The following is a 16,996-nucleotide window of genomic DNA, read 5'->3' as shown; positions in this document are numbered from 1 at the left end:
ATGCGGAGGGAAAAGCACACAAAACCGGAAAACTCGATACCGATAATTGAGAACAACGAGCGGGATTTAGCCATTCCAACCTGTTTTCCAAACCTCGCTTCCCCTTCTGCTTGCCGCAGTTGTACACAGGTGCGCGTTCCTGTTTGTATCTAACGCGCCGAGTTTCCCTTGGTTGCGAGCGAGCCCCAAGGAAAGGGTGCTCGATTGATAATAGCCTACCGCGGATGCGGCCAACCGGTGGAAAAGAACCTGTTCGCCCCCCCCGGGCAGCAGGCAGCGGGAAGAAGCGAAGGGGGAAATGCGAAAACTGGTTCAGAGAGCTTTGATTGAAATCGGTATGCCAGCGAGCGCTGATTGTTGATGGAAGCTGCAGCAGCTCGCGCTATGCTGATGTTGCTTCATACGAGAACGTAAATAATTTCGAAGCTTTCAATGTTTAAACAAAAAATCAGCCCATTGTATGTTACTTTCTTTTGCTCGGCTCTGTTCTAATCGTTTCCATTTCGTTTTCTATCTTTACAGGTATGTTAATGCTCTTCGAATCGAACACACCGCTGTTGGAAACATTCTGAAGATACTAGAGTCAAAACGCGGGAGAAAACCCCTTATCAAGCTAGTACGCACCTCCCCTTATACGTAAGTCTTCTGCTAAAAGTATTCACCCAATGGCCCCAATAGCAGTTGGTAGCCTTTTCCCCCATTTTGCATAGTCACACGAGCGACACACACGCAAAAAAGGGAAAACAATCTTTGCACACCCATCACCCGCGTGAGCGTTGTTGGAAAAGTGCAGTTAGGCATAGTCCGGGATCTGCGCACGAAAAGAACCTGCCCCGGATAGGCTACTACGCGGTGTGTGTGTGCATTCCAGCACTGTTCACCGTACGCCCAACCCACCCCTCGGCTGGCCGGAAGATGCGCACGCATCCACCCGCTGGGCCGGGTGCGCCTGGGGACGCCTGCAGAAACTGTCGCGCTTGCGCGGACAGACGCGCGGCAGCACCTTGGCTAATGCATTCCAGCTGCTGCCGCTGCCGTCCCGTTTGCCCGCGAGGAAGTTTGTCTACGATATTTACATAATTTAAAGCTAAATAGACGTCCCCGCTGGGTCCTCTCGCCCGTCCAGCAGGGAAGCGATGATAATCACGACCGTAAAAGGAACGACATGGTAGTAGCAAGTGGTTGGCGTGGTTTGTATGCACGAGCATCCCTTGCTGCAGCTGCACTATCCTCTAGCGGCCGAAGGGAAAATGTTGGGGAGACAACCACTGTAACAGTTTCGGGCTGACGCACAATTCGCGCCAAACGGTTTCGCAGCTGTGTGTACGGTCGCTCTGCCGCGTTTCAGAGTAAATCGAGCACAGTGGAAACACAATACCGCCGTGGCGCCGCATGTGCGTTCTAGTTTACCTCTAGGGGTGAGTGGTTTTTTTCCCTCCCTCTTGCAACAGGGTAGGATTTGAAGGAAGAAGACACACAAACACACCTGGTAGACACAGCTCACGTACACACGGCTGGTGCCGGTTGCATGTCAAACACATTCCGCTGGCTGTGTTTGCTAGTAAGTGATTCACCCGCTGGAAGAATCAATGAATTATTCTGGAGCGTGAGCGAAACAAGTCAAGCTAAGAGTTGCGAGCGCGAGGACGTGGGTTAACTGTAGCCTAGCTCGCTTCTCTCTGCCCAAATTTGGATGGTAGGAAGCGCCAGCGCAGGGACATGAATTATTGACAAGACAGGAGCCCGGGTGCATTGGCATGAATCATTAGAGCATGTTGCTGCTGCATTCCTTCGGATAGTAGTCGCATTAACGTTTCATTTATGTTAAATCAACAGTTCTAAGCGAGGAATGAAGAAGGTGAAAGGGTAGAATGTAGGAGACATGGGGAATTTTGCAGATTGACTTGGTAGGCATAGGTAATTCATGCCCTGTGCAATGTGTTTACTCATGCATTAAATATGAAAGCATGGTTAAGAATTAGTTTTTTATTAGAACTGCCAATAATATACTTTTTACTTATTCCCAAACATTGTTGTTCTGACAGTTCTTTTTATCTATCTCTCAATATGAGTGTTAGAGTGTCTTAAGGTGACTTGAGATGATTTATCCACAATCAAACATCATTCTGATGATGCATCGGAACTATTTAACTGTTCAATTGAAGAACACCTCCTTTGAGGTAACCAAACGGTGCTACTAACACCACACTACAACAGCAAAGTAATGGTAATTGTACAAAGCAACCGCTTTAATTAACCATCCATTCATAAAAGCCGATCAACCCGATTGCACCACGGAACATACCATCATTCCCACCGTTGGCTTCAATTCCCCTCCTTGGGTGTTCCCCCAATGCTTCTGAAGCGCATTCTTCGCAAGTGGAATCGGTATCACTACACATCGACCGTGCGATAGCGGGAACGCTTGGGAAAGAAAATCAGGCCAATCCTCGGTCCTCGCGCACCGAATAGAACCGGAAAAAACAAACCCATCCCACACACACACACACACACAAAAGGGCTATAAAAATGTATGCGCCTACCCCTATCCCTTCCTGGCGTGAATAATAAATCCATTACTACGCCGGTGCGCAAACGAGCTATGCTGGGACTTTCACTGCAAGCTGATTTTTTCCACCACGGTAAAGCGTACCCCTTTTAACCACCCAATAACGATGCTCTAACGAGATCGATGGCGCTGGTGTCCAAGAGAGTGCTTGCCGCTCAAACGCAGCACCGTTCGATATCGTTCTGCTTCTGCGATCGGTTTGCGATTTGACAACAGGCCGAGGAGCCGCACCGTTCGACAGGTTCGACCCCAATTGCAGCCTGGGAAGTTGCGGTGCGGCGCAAAGAAGCAAGCAACATAATTGCATAATGCCGTTAGAGTTGCCAGCCTGCTGCTACGATGGCGTAAATCGGATGCGGAATTTGGGCGCAAAAAATGTCTTTCTTTTTGAGTCCTAAGTGTTACAAGCTTTTAAACAAACGCGCAGCGCAAATATTGAGAAGCTAAAGTGTATCGGTTAAGAAAAGAAAGATGCCGGCCAACACATCCAGTGCAAGCTTGAGCACGATTGTCATTAACACTTGCCACAGGACAGACAGGAAGTTCGCTTGAACAACCCGTTGCTTGATAATGCGCCATGCGCCGCGTGCGACACACTCACCTACATCCAGAGGAAAGGCCCGCGAGTGACGCGCGCACGTATGCCGCTGCTGCTGACGTACCTTACCGGTTGTGTTTTGTGTGTCGCGGCTTCCCGCATCAACGCAAACCCGGCGCATTTAGCTTTATAAACACATCACACGCACATCATCATCATCATCATCAACCACCATCCAAGCCAATGCAAGAAACGACCAAACGTGGAAATGGTCCCGCTCCCTGCTGTCGACACAGTATTCTAAACGGGTTCCAATTCCAGTCACGCACCGACGCAGGAACGATCGCCGTGTGCAGTCGCACCGCCAGCAATACTTTCTCCCCGAGGGCGAGAGACCGCCTCGTCGGATTCCCTTTCCATTCTTTTGCTGATGAGCGGCGGCGGCGTCGTCTTCTCGGGGACACACGCAAACAAGTGGACCTGTCTGCATGGCAGTGAGCAGCAGTCTCACGCACCACGAAGGGAAATGACATCTTAGCTGCTGCTACCGGGTGCGATGTGATCTCTTTGCTTGGGGGCTGAAAAATGAAGTAATTAGTGTCGCCGAAAGTCAAGACACGGCAACCCCGAAGATGACTTCTCCCGGCCTTTGCAGTGAAAGGGGGGCATGACTTTGGCTTTTGCGTGAGCTATGTTCGAGCAGGCAGAGTAATCAAGGGCCCTATGGGTCTGGCGCGCCAATTGTTCGCGAGCAGAATTATTCACAACTCAATTCTGGACCTTGCGGTGTACATCGACTCGAGGTCACGCTTAGCACGCGCAGCATCTCCAGAGAAAGTGCACTGAAAAAAAACGCCAACTTGTTTTTAAGCTTCGTTCAAGAACCTGTTCCAAATGTACATCGCTTTTTCCACCCCTTCCCACCACCACCACGCCACGGATTCCAACCACGGAGGCGGCGAGCTCACCGTGTACAGTGTGTGGTGGCCTGTATAGCGAGCGCGGGAATGCGGGAATGGCCCAGCAAGGGGCCGACCTACGACGATAGCGATAGATGGGGGCGAAAACCAGAATATCCGGCAACGGCGAATATAGGCCAGCAAGTTATTGCTAGCGTTTGTTTTTTTTTTGCGAAACGAAAGAGGGAGCGTATTACTTATGCGAGCTAAATCATCCCCTCAACTAGCCTAACTAACTGCACTCGCACTTGCACCAGCTGTCTTTCACTCTCCGCTCGCCTGGCGCTATCTCTCTCGCCAACTCTTCCGTTCTGAGAAAAGAGGCACAAGAGCAGTAAAGTAAAGTAAAGTAAAAAAAGCAACAGGAAACAACACACTCTCGGTGCAGAAGTATGTGAGCACCTTTCTGGTACAGTTCCTCGCTTCTCCCCCAGCAGCTCTGCAACTATCTGCGCAGGGGGGAAAGCGAACTGCGGTAAACCTACATCATAATTTCTTATCGTCTAACCGTCATAATTTTATACACTCATATAATGCGACTGTAAACATTATTAATAGACCTTATTCACATGCTTTATTGGAACAATTTCTCCGGCCTGCATTGTGCGGCGCAGCGCTGCATTCGCTCGCGATTTCAGACGACGACGATGATGATCATGCTGATGATGAGCTCGTGCACCGATCGTGGCGAGGGGCCGCGAGGAAACTACAGTTAACCTACACCACCACTCCGACCGATCAACAACAACAACAATGGCCAGCCTGCGAGCTGCAAGTGACCAAAACGACGACCGTCTAGCATTGCACCGAGGGCATGATCTTCTCCACGACAGGCGCCTGCGGTTAGCGAGGGAGGGTTTGAAAAAGTTTGTAAAGTAACAGACACTCTCCCGTAGAGACGTTCCTGTCCCTCGGATGAGCCCTGGCAACATGGAGCCCAGCCGCACCAGTGCCCATTGTTTGCTAAACGACGGGCAAGTGTCCAGTTAGTGTGGCACACGGCGCAAGAAACTGGTGCATGGTTTCGCGAACGAACGACATATATACACACACACACATCTATCTTGCGAATGATTTGTGCTAAAAGCTCTCCTCCTAAAGGGGAATATGGGTTTGGAAGATGCAGGGAGAGATTTTTTACCAGGTCACGCAGACGCAGAGCACAGTTTGCATGCGTCACCGGGCGGGCGGGATGATTCTTTACCGGTCTCTCATGGTCATTATTATTGATTGCCATCACTCGGTCGGACAACAATTTGTCCACACCGGAGAACTCTCCAAGGCACAGCACAGCCGGCCAAACATTGTTTGGAGGGAACGGGGAATCATTGTTCAGCAGCCCTAGTTCCCATTTCCGAGCTCACTCTTCCCCCCAATTCCCAGCCACAGGAAGGTGCTCAGCCACCCTACCGCGGTCGCTGAATGAAACGCTTGTTGCATAATTATTTTTGTTGATTCATCATAACGATGAGAACATTCTACTTTCCGCCGGCCGCGCGATTACGGGTGGCCCGAGGAAGAAAGGGGAAGAAAAAGAAATGGGACGCTATGGTCAGTTGAAAATTACATTCCGTTTGCCCTCAAGAAAAGGGGAGCGAAATGGGTCAATGAACAAGAATTAAATTTATGTTTAACATGACGACGGATAAGATGGACAACAATGTTAACGATTGTTTGTTACGATCGGTAATACATCATTTCCCCCCGGCACAGCGATCGCGGTGATTGTTGTGTGTGGCAATGATATGGCAAATGCAGGGACAAAACGTAACAGCGAAGTAATTAACATGTCAATGTTGCGGTACCAATACCATACCTACTTATGTTTATTAATAACTTATTTAAAGCACACAAAAACACACGCTAATTGAGGAACCTGTGGCTCTGGGTAATAATCTGCTCGCTGCAGCAGAATTATTGTAATTTTTATGATGAAATAAAAGCAAACCCTGCCACAACACGGCGGGCAGCACAGAATGTGGGATGTAATTGCATCCCGTTCATTTGGTCAAAGAAAAAGCAACGCATCCCAGCGTTGAAGCCACCATATCGCAGCATGCAACGAGCAACCTTGAGCGGCCCCTAGTTATCCACCGGCTCGAATCACGCGGCAGGGCATAAATTAATGCACGGTCAGCAAAAACCCTTCTTGCTGCGCTGCGCTTTGCCCGGCCAGACGCACGCAACCAGATAAACGGAAGCGTTGGCCAAGATGATGGACTCATCCAAGCGATTGCGCGCGTGTCGCGTGCTGTCATCCCCGTCGTCCCATGACGATAAGGCAACGCAGCATGTGTGTAAATAATGTCTCAGTGTGTGGACTCCGATCGATCGTACCGCGGTACCGGGTTTCGTTTCGTCAGAGGCTAAGATAGCCTCTTCTTCCCCCCCCGAGCGATAAGGACACGATCGACTGAAGGAGTGCAGGGTGGGCGGGATGTGTAATGGCAATTAAATGCACTGCAAAGCGTCGTTGGCCATCTTTGGTCTGTGGAGGAGCTATAAATAGAGCTCGCAAACGTGCTCGCTCCGGCACCGGGTTTCGAAACGAGTCAACGAGCCCCGTTCGTCGCCTGTGTTTGTCGCTCCACACTTCACTTCACTTCGCTCACCGGGCAGGCAGGAACGCAGCCCGCACTTTGCATATCGATCATAAGAGCCGGGGCAGCGTTGTCAGCGCGGCAGATGAGCGCGCCCGACGGGCCCTGGGATTTAGCGCCGATCGTCGCGTTGACGTGGGCTAAAAATATGTCCCATTGGCACGTGAGGAGCAACGCCGAGAGCGCACCAAACATAAACGGTCGCCAATGATAACTAAACAACGCGCGATCGATGTCCTCCGCTACACAGCATTAGCCTCATTCAAGAGCGAGCGTGGAAGAACGCGATTGCGCACGCATTGGATAGGTTGGGAATGGAGCGTTGCAGACGCAGATCCACGCAGCCACACGTTTCTCGCCCAAAAACTGCGGCAAAGATAATCACTGGTTACAGCGACCATAAAAAGAACAGTTATAACCCTCGCCCATGCGGCCACCAACGCAACCTTCGGGGCACGGTGGGAAGTGGTGGAATATCAGCGGACAGAAGAGAGACATTTTTGGTTTTTTCGGACAAATCCACAAGAAAAAAAAACACATTGTTTTGTTTCGTGAATCCAGGAGGATTGGAGATATCTTTCTATTGGGGGAAAGTTGCAGCCAGTCATGCCTGCTGGAGAAGCATTCTTTCCGTCTCGTGTTCGTCATTCATCACTGGTTCACTCTGGAATGGAACAGGGGGGAGGCAAGTCACAGCGGCACAGCACACTTCCCATCAGGGCGCAAGCTCTCGTACCGGCGGGGAGTTCGCGGACCGGGCTTAAACGCAGCCATCTTAACGGGAGGTTAATGTTCGCTCCAAAAAAACAACCCTCCTAAATCCAAACAGTAATACCTCGGCGCATTAAATCGACGCTAACGTAATCGATTTAAATCATCTTACCCACCGGGAATGGAATGAATCGATCAATGTGGTTGCATCGCGCCGAGTCGGTAAGCGGTTTCATAACTTCCTTCCCGAAGCCGGCACCACTACGGTCACCGGAAGTGCGGAACACGGCGGAATCTACAGCTAGCGATTTCGAAACGCATCGAAATAATTCGGTCAGAATGTGTTTAAAACAAGATGGCCCTGTGAAGCCGCCCGGCGGTGGGTTTGATTGGAATCTAGCGGTGATTTTTGTTCGTCGCTTTCCCGCTCTTGATCGGCTTTTCGCGGTCTCGTTTTGATGGCCATGTAACGAAAGGTGCTAAAACTAGGCTAAAACGCTTGTCCGATTGCTTAATTTTGGACACTTCCTCCGATTCTCCGAAAAAAAAAACGGTTACATGGGAACCGCAATGCACATTTCTATGCTAATTTTGCACGCTGAAATTGCTACACTTCCGACCATGGACGGCAGAGAATGGACCATTTCGCTCCATTTTTATTTTGCGAATAAACTGCGCGGACACAGCACGTACTTGCTTTTCTGCGGACGAATTGTATTGTTTTTTTTCGGGAAGAAAACGACTCACAGCTGTAGCGCGAATGGTACCCGCCAGTTTACAATCCGTTTTATTGTTGTTGAAAGGTGCGATGGGTTCATTGTTTTTTTTTTTTCTTTTTTTTTTTTTGTGGACCAATTGTTTTCCGCCCTAGTGCTGTACAACTCTCTGGACATGATCTAGTTTTTAGCGCGCTGACAAGAAAACAGTGTGAAACTGTTGGCATTGGTGACAGTGGCCCCGCACTGGAAAGCAGAATTTGGGACACCCTCTTTCTCCGTGCCGATTGGCCGCTAGTGGCCGTTTCGCATCAGAATGTACGCCCCAATGTCCGAATGTTGGAACGTGTGGCAGTGACTGGAATAAAAAGAATACAACCACTTTCTCACCGAAACGCATTAGCAACTGTGGCCCCAGCGTGGACAAACGAAACGGGATCTCACACGTACTGCTGCTAAATAATGCTGCTGCTTTCCGTCTGCCCGACGTTTCGAGGGGAGCGCACTCGTCTTTCATGTAGCGTAAAAATTTGGGTTCTTCATTTCGGCCATCCTTAACCATGCTGGCTGCTTTCTTTTCTTGTATGTCCGTGTGTCTCTGTGTGTGCTACGCATTTTTGTTAGCTGCGTGTGCACGTACACGAGAGAGGACACATATTACGTGCAATTAGGAAGGAAAATGGTTATCAATTACAGCTTATGGGTACGCTCCCAACCCAGCGCCTATTATGCTTCTTGATCACCCGAGATCACGATCACACACTGCCCAATTCCAACGACGCCCCGAAACAACTGCCACTACTACCGCTAAATCATTCTGCTTGCTGGTTATTCTTGACGTTTAATTTATGTGAGAAAATTACTGTATTACCACAGTAATTGGGCGGCACGAATGGGGTGGAAAATGAAGCCGAGGCGCCGATGTAACTTGAAACTGGAGCAATGCGCTGCTAAAACCACGTCCACAAGACAGGGACGCAAACACGCTCATTTCGGGACAGCTTCCCTTTTGGTTGAATCGTTTCCCTTCCCACCTCTCTATTTGTTTGGTTACATTTTTAGGCGTTTTCAACATGCCGAGCACAAGACACAATGGCACGTTTAATCGTAATGCCCCTAACAAGAGAAGGAAAACAACGGTATCAATCAATGACTCACTCGAAATGACACTTCCTGCCCGAAAATAAGAACGCAAGCGCGCGCACACACCCGGAATGTGATAATTTGGTGTCCATTACCCTTCAAGCTGGTGTGTTGGGGGCAACTGGAGCAATACAGAAGGAACAAAATAAGAAGAAAAAAACAACCCGCCCGAACACAACAAAACGTGAGCCACCGAATTACCGAGTGATCACGAACAAATGTCCCCCTTGGCGGCGGCGTTGGACAGCTTAAACGCATTCTTTTTACCGACATTTCTTCACCGAAAACTGACTACGAACCAGTAGCACCCGTTTCCAATTTTTACTACCGTTCTATGATGCGCCGAACGAGTTAACGGAATGTGTTTTTCGGTCCTCTCCTACCCATGAGATCCGGACACTCTATAAAAAGCTCCAAAACCCCGACCGACATCGCACAGATTACACGGTGTGTTATTGGATCGAGCGGTCCATCGCCTTGTCTCTCTGGGCCCGTCGCGAAAGTGGCGTACAATTATTATGTTCGGTTCGGTTCGTTCGAAGCAAAGCAGCAAGCGGTTCCCATCACACCGCAGAGAATGCGTAACCGATTGGTTCTGTTTTACACCCCGATACCGTAGCCCAATTTCCGCAACCGTTGCTGAGGTTGGTTGCGTCAGCTACCTACATTTTCTACTACGGCGAGCCACATTGCTTAAGGTAACTGGTTCTCCTGGACAAAGGCACGCACAAAAAGCCATGTAATCATGCGTTCGGTTGGGATGCAATAAAAACATCAACGTGAAATCTTGCTCCTATTAGCACCTTGCATCGGAAATACAACTCGTACAAAGACTTTCTACACCCAGGGGGCAGAGATGCCACGATGCATCGTAATCTACAAACCTCAAAAAAAGCTGTACAAAACCTTTCTTCATTTCGATTATTAAATTTCTTTCCAGCTTATCGGGGCCTAGGGCAAACTTTCAACGCCTTGTTGTTGTTGGCCTGGCCTTAAGGCTAGCTTCCTTTTGTTGCTGGTGGGTAATTTGGAGCAACAGCTTGTACCGATCAGCAATCGAGCTGTAATTATGACATTATCGATTTTACCACGTGCCAACAACGAGTGCCGGCAGTGCAGCAGACGAAAGATTTGAAGCTCCATCACAGCGTGCACTCACTCAGCTCTGTTTCTTCCATTTAAAATCGTTTTTTGGTTGTTTTGATTACGCAGACAAACACAAGGCACACTCATGCTTTAGTTACACATTTTTGTTAGCTCTTCGCTTAAAAGTACCAAGATTAAGAAGTACTAAGATTGTGCCCTGGATAGCTTGTGTGGCGAAAAAAGCGACAACGGCCCATTCTAACGGCACCTGTTGACGATGTAAAACGCTGCTCTCCACATCGTCGCCGCGGCCTCGTCAGCCCTTAACGTTTCCACAAGCTCTACTTTTCCTTTCCTGCGAACCGTCTCACTGCCAGCAATATTCAAATGCCTGCCACAGCAGCGGGACACATTCATCAGTCGCTCGTTCGAATGGTCGCCTCCATTCTCGACGCTGCACGTGCACTCGTGCCTACGTTGCGATCAGCTAGGCGAAATAAAAAGCCTGGGCAATTAGATCGAGCCCAAAACGGGATGCTGGGCACTGAAACGGGGGGCAAACGATCCGGCGCGTCTCTTGCACGAGAGCACTTTTAAGGAGGCCACTTGTAAAACAGTACATAGCAACATTTTTGTCATATTAAAAGACGATTTCCCGTTACACTGTACAGACACACACAGACTGGCTGGTAAGAGTGATTAACGATCAGCGTGTGCTTGTACACACAGCGCAAAGGGTTCGTGTTTCGTGCTGCCCTTTTGCTTCATCTCCGGGGTGCACCACACATACCAAAATTCAGTGCCACCGTGTCGCGCCGCCTCAGAATACTAATCACGCACAGCGTGTGCATTCTTGGACGGAGAGCTTCGAGACCCGAACAAATGCCTCAAATCACACGCTGCACTTCAGTGTTTGGTACACGAAACAAACAAAAAAGCACAGAAAAGACACTTTATCACTCGCGCGGTGTCAAACTTTCCATACTAATGATGACCTCTCCCTTCATTTACTTCTAATAATCGTTAAGGGCTAGAGACAGACGCTAAGGCTCGGGGCTCACAGCGTTCTTCCCATCGCATGCAACACCAGCCCATCCACACCTGGTTAGTCGTGCGGTTCGTGCACCTTCCTACCGCCTGTGATTGATGAAACGTGCCTCGCCTGAAGTAGTGGCGCGATGCTAATCATCATTACAATATCACCCAATCTCGACTCGGCTTAAAATGCATACACATCGAACACGCTGGAGGTGGGGCAGGCAAACTCCAAATCGTTCACCAAAAGAGGGAAAAGTGATTCAACCTTCTCCGTGAAAACCGTGGCGGTGAAAACATTTCATCTAATTATGTAATTATGCCTCTTTTGACCGAAGGCATTGTTGCTTTCCGGAACGCCGCAAGCGCCGCGACGACCCACAATGCTACACAACCGTTTGATGCCCACATCCAAACACAGCAGTACGCAGTGCTTCAAGTTTCCTTTTTTTTTTCGGGGGCTACACTTTTCCTGCAGGTTTCGGTGAAGCAGCAGGCTTTTTTTGGTGTTTTGTGGGTCATAGTGTCGTGCAGCCTAAAAATAGCCTCAGCCCCGAGCAGGGTGCCAACGGATCGATTCGTAAGAACATTCCTCCCATTCATTGCCCCAGCCCGGCTGGGGAGGGGAGGTAGCTGGTGGCACCCACTATACACGAACCCATCATCGGCCATCCATCATTTGGAGAAAAGCGAATTCGTTTAGGCGAATAGCTGAAAGCTGAACGCTCTTGCTACAGGGCGCCGTTAGCTTGCGTCGATCAAGTCCGCGGGTGCTGTACAACCATGAAGGGGACGACGATTCCCCTTCACACCGTGTTGCCATTGACATGCTTTATAATGGATCACAAATGCATCGACGTTTCGGTGTGTGTGTGCGTTTGATGGATGAATTTTGTGCACGATTGCTGTCAAGCGGCACGAAGAAAACGAACACGATTGGTTTATCGGAGAGCGAGTGCTAAAGTGCATGCTCGTTTAAAAGACCCAGTACTACACAACATTCGTCAGAGATGGTACACTAATGATCGTTTTAGACAGTCGATTCTTCACCAAGATGTTTTGTCACTCGTTCTTATGTGAAATGATCTCCAAATGCGCATGGAACATACCTAAAAAGAGAAGTAGAAACACATACAACATATGAGTATTGTGGATGAATCGACTACACTGCGCTCTTTCTACAGCACAATAAGCCATCAGGCCTTCAGAATAAAAGATCAAGGTTAAAGGAATGGCCCCGCAAAGCCTCGCGATAATTTTAATCAAATAAATAACCATTTGTGGCACCGCCAATCGCTCTATAAATTTGATTATTCTAATACGGACTTTGACACCTCTTTTCGTTACAGCGCCACCTACAACGAAAGCCGTAGCGCGCGCAATCGATAGCAAATAATAGGTAAGTTATGCAAATCCACCACAACCTTCTGGGACATCATTTCCATCGTACGAAATGTGCTACACACACACACACAGTCAACGATTGGCTCTTCTTTGCCTTGAGCTTCTCAATCTTTCGTTCCGTTCTGCACCACCGCACACACCGTTTGTCGAACAACGCAGCAAGAGCAAAGTTTTGCGCCCGGATGGCTTACAAGTGTGGCGCCACCGGGATGGCAAGCGAGCACATTTTGCCCTCGGAAGCACAGGAAGCTGCAAGGGGCTGAAAAGGAGGGGCGGGGGCTAAGGCATCCCGAAATCGCTGTAATTTGAGCTTATTTACTCACAGCGCCACGATTGAAGTCATTTTGCCTCAATCCATCCTGAGCAGCAACCGCAGTAGCTGTTTCAGCATGTTCTGCTGCTGCTACGGTAGAGCCACAGAAAAGTAGGTCTTCGCTTACCCCGAGCGAAGCGAATCGGATGGGATGGGATCGGGAGGGATGGCAATTCATTCAACATAACGCTGCGGAATGGCGTGGTACACTTAATCATGATTGAGAAAGTGGCATAAATTTGGCAAGCAAGCGCTTCATTCAAATGTTCTGGCAACGGGATCGAGAATTAAGGAATCTGCCTATTCCCACCCCTGGTGGGGATCATCTTCTATGTTGCGTGTGCGTGTGTGCACAGTTTGATGAGGAAAGGCAGCGATGCGCGCTGCTCTTGCTTTTGAGGGCTGAAACGTACAGTTTTAATCAGCTTGTGCACGTACAGATGTGTACGTTTTAATCACTGCGACATTGCGGAGGATTTTTTTATTTCTCTCTAAACCAAAAACTAAACCTCTAGTGAATAGTTACCTGAATGAATTTGAAATCCCGTACACAAAACCATGCAAAACAACCAAAACGGTGGGTTCGTTGTCTGTCGTTTCGTGCAAGTCTTTCGAATACATAGCGCCAAAGTACCAATGAAAAAAGCACCAATGTGAACGATGGGCAAGTTTAACGTCTAATCGGCTCAACTTCACTGCAACAAACAGACACAGACGCACGGTTCGAAAGACACCGTTAGGCTCATGATGAAGAGTTTGATCCCGTCGCGCATACGATGCACTTGTCCATGGGAAGCGGGACCCCTGATCGACGTCTGTATGTGAAAGAACGCATGCGTGCGACAGTGGCTGGTTTGCCCGATACCCCGGCAGCGATTTATCAAGATTGTTTTCCCATCCAACCGACAGGGAATGGGTCATTAAAATCATTGGATATATTTTCAGCAATTAAAAGCGCCTTCCTGCACGGTGTGCGGTCGTCGGTACCACACGTCCGGCACGTCATCACGTCAAGATTACGTGAAATATGTGCGCATAGCCGGGGTTGGTGGGACTTGCTGCTGCCGAGACAAAGAGCGTATGTACCGAGGTTGTGCGTGTGTGTGTGTGTGTTTTGTTTTATGACCTTCACATTCATCCTCTACATCCGGTCCCGGCGTATGTGCTTGGGTACGTTGGAAGGTGCGTTGAACGAACCGGGTAATTCACTCTCCCTACTTACATTAGCTACGGGTGAGGTCAGTGCGGTTCATCGCAAAGCTCCACGCAAAGTACTGGGAGGCGTAAAAATGCACTCATACGATGCTTGCATACTGCACCGGAAGTAACAAACAAGTACGTACAGTACCGAAAAAGTGTTTGCCTAAATTGCCACGAAGTATATGGGGGGAGATCGAAGATAAAAGCAAATATAAAATAACACCAAACAAAACTCCTCTCTTTTACTTTTTTTATGTACAAACACACACACACACACGCTCAGGCATATAAGCAGCAGTTCGGGTTTATTGTGATCGTGTACCAAACACCCGACTCCAACGATTCCAACGATCGCCGATAGGCGCGAGGTGGAAAAATTACCAAGCAACGGTTTATTTATTTTCTTTCACTTCCCATCGCCCCCCTCCCGTCAGAAAACTTTTCATTCCAATTTTATTTTTTCAACATTCACCCACCCATTCCACAAATTCATCACGATGGAAATCGAAGCTTCGGTTTTGTAACCGCACAGCATCAACCCTTGAAGTTGCACGCTTGCTGGTCCTGCTGCTAGGTGCTGGATCCCTCTCTCTCTCCGTGTCTCTCTTTCTTTCTAGGGTGAAGTGCAAGGTCAGGGCCGGTGGGATGCGGCCAGCACGAATGGGGAAATGTAAAACAAACAGGGAAAGAGTGAGAGAGCAAACCTTCACCTTCACCAGCAGCAAAAACCGTCTCAGACAGATCTGGCGCGAGCTCACAAGAGATAACCACAAAAATTGGTTGTGTAATAAGCCACAAAAAAAACTGGGGGCAAACATTACACGTTGTGCAAGAGCAGGGCCGCAGGTTCAGGTGTTTTAAGCACCCCCCCTTGAAAGTTGATTTTTTCCTTCTTCTCTTTCATTCTTTCTTCCCTCGGATCTTGACCGATCTTGGTGCCGCGAGAGCGCAAAGGGAAAATATTTCAAGGAGCGAAAAACAAAAAACAAACAAAAACCAGTCGACCATTAAAAACACCCTTTTTTTCGTGAATCTCGATGCACTTGCTCTACCAACACCCATAAACACACAGCCAGACTCGCTCTCCCTTTGCCTCGTGTTGGGTTTTCGTCGCTGCCGGCCATTTAGACTTGTCGCGTTGGTCATCTTCCAACCAGCTCGCTCGGAATAACGGTAACAATGTGATAATGGTAATGCTGAGTGCTCCTAATGCATTTTTCGGTACCGTACACTCTTCCCAAAGCTCTTACCGTTCTTTCTCCCCTCTCCGCTCAACTACCATCCATTGGGAAAATCGTGTGAATCGCAGGCCCCTACAATCGGCAGCCCGTCATCGGCGTGGCGTGCTTGAAGCTAATTTGCGCTCTCTGCCACAAAAAACCCCGACAAAACCCTCCCCAAACCGCGGAACAATAAGGGCTCGATCGCTGGCTGACCACACAGGCAGTCCCAGGGGCGCACACAGTTGGGTCTGCGTGTCAGTTGGTCATTGGCAAGCTTTTGCACGACACACCAACAAGCCTGCGCGTCCGCTGCTACAGGTTTGGGCACATTACACGCAGCCACAACGGTGTAATGTGAAGGAAAAAACATGCCATTTAACAATAACTAATCGATTACGCATGACCAGCCAGACGTTCTCGGCTAGTGGCCAGTGGCAAGAGCAGGAAGGGAAGGAAGTACACTCAATTCTTCGTCGCACGCTTCCCTCGCACTACCCCATTTTAACCGAAGCGAACACGTGGAAAAGTTGTGTTTTGCCAAAGCACCGTTACTGGCGATGCTGTACGGGCGGAGAGAGGGAGCTTTAAAGAGAAATAAGCTCAATGTTCCGCATTTTAATTGCTCAGCCCAGGCCTTAACAGTTGCATCGACAAACTGACAAAAAAATGGTTGCGTTCAATTCGAGCTTGACCCGATTCAATCCGAGTTCATTCTACCCCGTTGGCTCGGTTCGTCTCGTGCTGCGTGACATCTGGACGGTGCAGTTTTAGCTGAGACTGAGCTGAGGAGGACTTCGTCCGAGTCTTCCTAATTAAACGGTTCGCTCATGCGTACCATTTTGCGCTTCTCCGCGCGTTTTACCTCACCCTTAAAGCAGGAAGTGCTGCTACTACTGATCGCGGACATCTTCATGGTTGTGCATAGGATCGTTCTAGTTTTTTTCCTTCTTCTCTTTGGGTTTGGGTTGGTCAGCTCGGGGGAAAACGTCACAAAATGAAGCATGACATAAAAATGTACCGCTATTTACATTAACCGGCGAGCCGCGTGCGTTGTTCTCGCGTACCGTTCTCGATGCTTTCTCCAGCCATAGAGCATCAAACACCGTGCCTCGCATCAAACACCGTGCCACGAGAGCAAAAGTTCTACGAACTTTCCTTTTCGAACCCCGAAGCTCGATAAAAAATGAAACCGAGCGAGGAAAAGAACCTACCGTTACGGCCCCTCATATCGCGCTGTGTTCATCGAGATGAGGCTGTTTGAGATGCGGCTGAGCAGCGATCCCGTGGGACGCTTAATTAGTGACAGAATGGAAGCAGTTTTGTCTTTGTGTAAATGTTTATGTGTGTGTGTTGATATAAGCTTTTAGTGCGGCTTTTGCTACCGTAACATTAAGGGTAACCCGAACCCAGCGATGTGACATTGAGATTATCGTTGTGATTAGCTCGGCCAGATAAGCGACGAACCTCCGTCGCACAAGAACAAGAAACAGTTACAAAAG

General features: G+C 49.0%; 2 protein-coding genes across 2 annotated transcripts in view; one reads left to right on the top strand and one right to left on the bottom strand.

Annotated features, from left to right (window-relative positions):
• Positions 1 to 16,996, bottom strand: part of LOC1273655 (autophagy-related protein 16-1) — a 248,291-nt gene that overhangs the window by 168,931 nt on the left and 62,364 nt on the right. The gene's annotated exons all lie outside the window — the stretch shown is intronic.
• The window catches only part of LOC1273654 (uncharacterized), an 88,395-nt gene that overhangs the window by 13,681 nt on the left and 57,718 nt on the right, over positions 1 to 16,996 (top strand). The window contains exon 2 of the mRNA XM_061648034.1: positions 12,707 to 12,756. The gene's annotated coding sequence lies outside the window, so the exon portion shown is untranslated. The remainder of the gene's footprint in view (positions 1 to 12,706; positions 12,757 to 16,996) is intronic.

The sequence above is a fragment of the Anopheles gambiae genome, chromosome 2, assembly GCF_943734735.2.
Source record: "Anopheles gambiae chromosome 2, idAnoGambNW_F1_1, whole genome shotgun sequence".
NCBI lineage: Eukaryota > Metazoa > Arthropoda > Insecta > Diptera > Culicidae > Anopheles > Anopheles gambiae.
The sequence above is the reverse complement of the archived record's forward strand: the minus strand, read 5'-3'. Positions and strand labels throughout refer to the sequence as shown.